A 2,686-nucleotide genomic window follows, 5' to 3' on the forward strand; every position below is an offset into this window, starting at 1 on the left:
GTGACCCCAGTGCCCCACCAGTGATGGGGATGGGGACACAGTGACCCCAGTGCCCCACCAGTGATGGGGATGGGGACACAGTGACCCCAGTGCCCCACCAGTGATGGGGATGGGAGGGACACAGTGACCCCAGTGTCCCACCAGTGATCGGGATGGGGGGGACACAGTGACCCCAGTGTCCCACCAGTGATGGGGATGGGGACACAGTGACCCCAGTGTCCCACCAGTGATGGGGATGGGGACACAGTGACCCCAGTGCCCCACCAGTGATGGGGATGGGGACACAGTGACCCCAGTGCCCCACCAGTGATGGGGATGGGGGGGACACAGTGACCCCAGTGCCCCACCAGTGATGGGGATGGGGACACAGTGACCCCAGTGCCCCACCAGTGATGGGGATGGGGACACAGTGACCCCAGTGCCCCACCAGTGATGGGGATGGGGACACAGTGACCCCAGTGCCCCACCAGTGATGGGGATGGAGGGGACACAGTGACCCCAGTGATGGGTGCATTGCGGGTCCCCCACCTGCACCCAGCTCCAAGCAGAGGGAATTGGGATTCTGGTTCTTCCCCATGGAGCATCCCCTCTCCCTGCAGCCCCCAGGAGCCCCCCTTGGGACGCTGCTCCCCACTTCCCCCCCCCATCAAACCAGTGCACGTTGACTCGGGTACCAGCGCTGAGCTGGGGCTGGGCCCTGCTCTCCCCGCCCGTATCCCATGGGAACCGCTCTTCCTTCATCCCTTCCTCCCTGAGGGCTTCGGGGCGGCTCGGTCCGGGGGGGGGGGGGCACTGAGCCCCTTCCTCACTGCCTCCAGCCGCATCCATCCCATGGGGCCGGGGGGAGCCGCGATCCCCCCCCGTTCCCTCGATGGGGCCGGCCCCGGGGCACTGCGGAGGCCCCCGGGCCCGTCCCTGCTTTGCGGCCGCCTCTCCCCAGGGATCGGTTCCGCTCCTCCCGCAGCCGCTCCTCGGATTCCTGGGATGCCCCCGGGATGCTCCCACCCCTGCGCTGTGCCCCCGGGCCGCATTCCTGCCGCTGGGAGCTGCCTCCCAGCACCCAGCAGCGCCCAGCAGCGCCCAGCAGCGCCCAGCAGCGCCCAGCAGCACCCAGCAGCGCCCAGCAGCGCCCAGCAGCGACCAGCAGTGCCCAGCAGTGCACAGCAGCACCCAGCAGCGCCCAGCAGAGCCCAGCAGCGCCCAGCAGCACCCAGCAGCGCCCAGCAGCGCCCAGCAGCACCCAGCAGCGCCCAGCAGCACCCAGCAGCGCCCAGCAGCGCCCAGCAGCACACACCAGCACCCAGTGGTGCCCATCAGCACCCAGTGGTACCCAGCAGCGCCCAGCAGCACCCAGCAGCACCCAGCAGCACCCAGCAGCGCCCAGCAGCACCCAGCAGCGCCCAGCAGCACCCAGCAGTGCACAGCAGCACCCAGCAGCACCCAGCAGCACCCAGCAGCACCCAGCAGCACCCAGCAGCGCCCAGCAGCACCCAGCAGCACCCAGCAGAGCCCAGCAGCGCCCAGCAGCGCCCAGCAGCACCCAGCAGTGCCCAGCAGCACCCAGCAGTGCCCAGCAGCACCCAGCAGGGGTGGGGGGGGGTGGTGCCCAGCAGTGCACAGCAGCGCCCATCAGCACCCAGTGGTACCCATCAGTGCCCAGTGGTACCCATCAGCACCCAGTGATACCCATCAGCACCCAGCAGCACCCATCAGCACACAGCGGTATCCATCAGCACCCAGTGGTACCAGTGAGCTCCAGCAGCACCCAGTGATCCCCATCACCACCCAGTGGTACCCAGCAGCACCCAGCAGCACCCAGCAGCACCCATCAGCACACAGCGGTACCCATCAGCACCCAGTGGTACCAGTGAGCTCCAGCAGCACCCAGTGATCCCCATCAGCACCCAGTGGTACCCATCACCACCCAGTGGTACCCAGCAGCACCCAGCAGCACCCAGCAGTACCCAGCAGCGCCCAGCAGCACACAGCAGCACCCAGCAGCACCCAGCAGTGGGGGTGGGGGGGGGGGTGGGTGGGGGGGGGGGGGTGGGGGCCCAGCAGCACCCAGCAGCACCCAGCAGCACCCAGCAGCGCCCAGCAGCGCCCAGCAGCACCCAGCAGCGCCGGTGGGGTGGGTGTTTGGTTGGGTGGGTGGTGGGTGGGGGTGGTGTTTGTGGGTGTGTGGTGGGGGGGGGAGCAGCACCCAGCAGCGCCAGCAGCACACACCAGCACCCAGCAGCACCCTGCCTGTACCCAGCACCCAGCAGCACCCAGCAGCACCCGCAGCACCCGGCGGCGCCCAGCAGCACCCAGCAGCGCCCAGCAGCACCCAGCAGCGCCCAGCAGCTTCATCAGCACCCAGCAGTGCCCAGAGCACAGCGCGCCCAGCAGCACCCAGCAGCACCCAGCAGCACCCAGCAGCGCCCAGCAGCACCCAGCAGCGCCCAGCAGCACCCAGCAGTGCCCAGCAGCGACCAGCAGCGCACAGCAGTGCCCAGCAGCACCCAGCAGCAGCGCCCAGCAGCGCCCAGCAGCGCCCAGCAGCGCCCAGCAGCACACACCGGCACACACCGGCACACACCGGCACACACCAGCACACACAACGGGTAACCCCATGGAGCAAGGCTGGGAGAACTTTACCCCTTGGAGGATGCTCATCCCCAGGAGGATGCAGGTCCCCAGGAGG

Source organism: Neopsephotus bourkii, unplaced genomic scaffold (genome assembly GCF_033783945.1).
Source record: "Neopsephotus bourkii isolate Nb327-2 ecotype Australia unplaced genomic scaffold, CSIRO-AGI_Nbou_v1 NB_1466, whole genome shotgun sequence".
Classification (NCBI taxonomy): Eukaryota; Metazoa; Chordata; class Aves; order Psittaciformes; family Psittacidae; genus Neopsephotus; species Neopsephotus bourkii.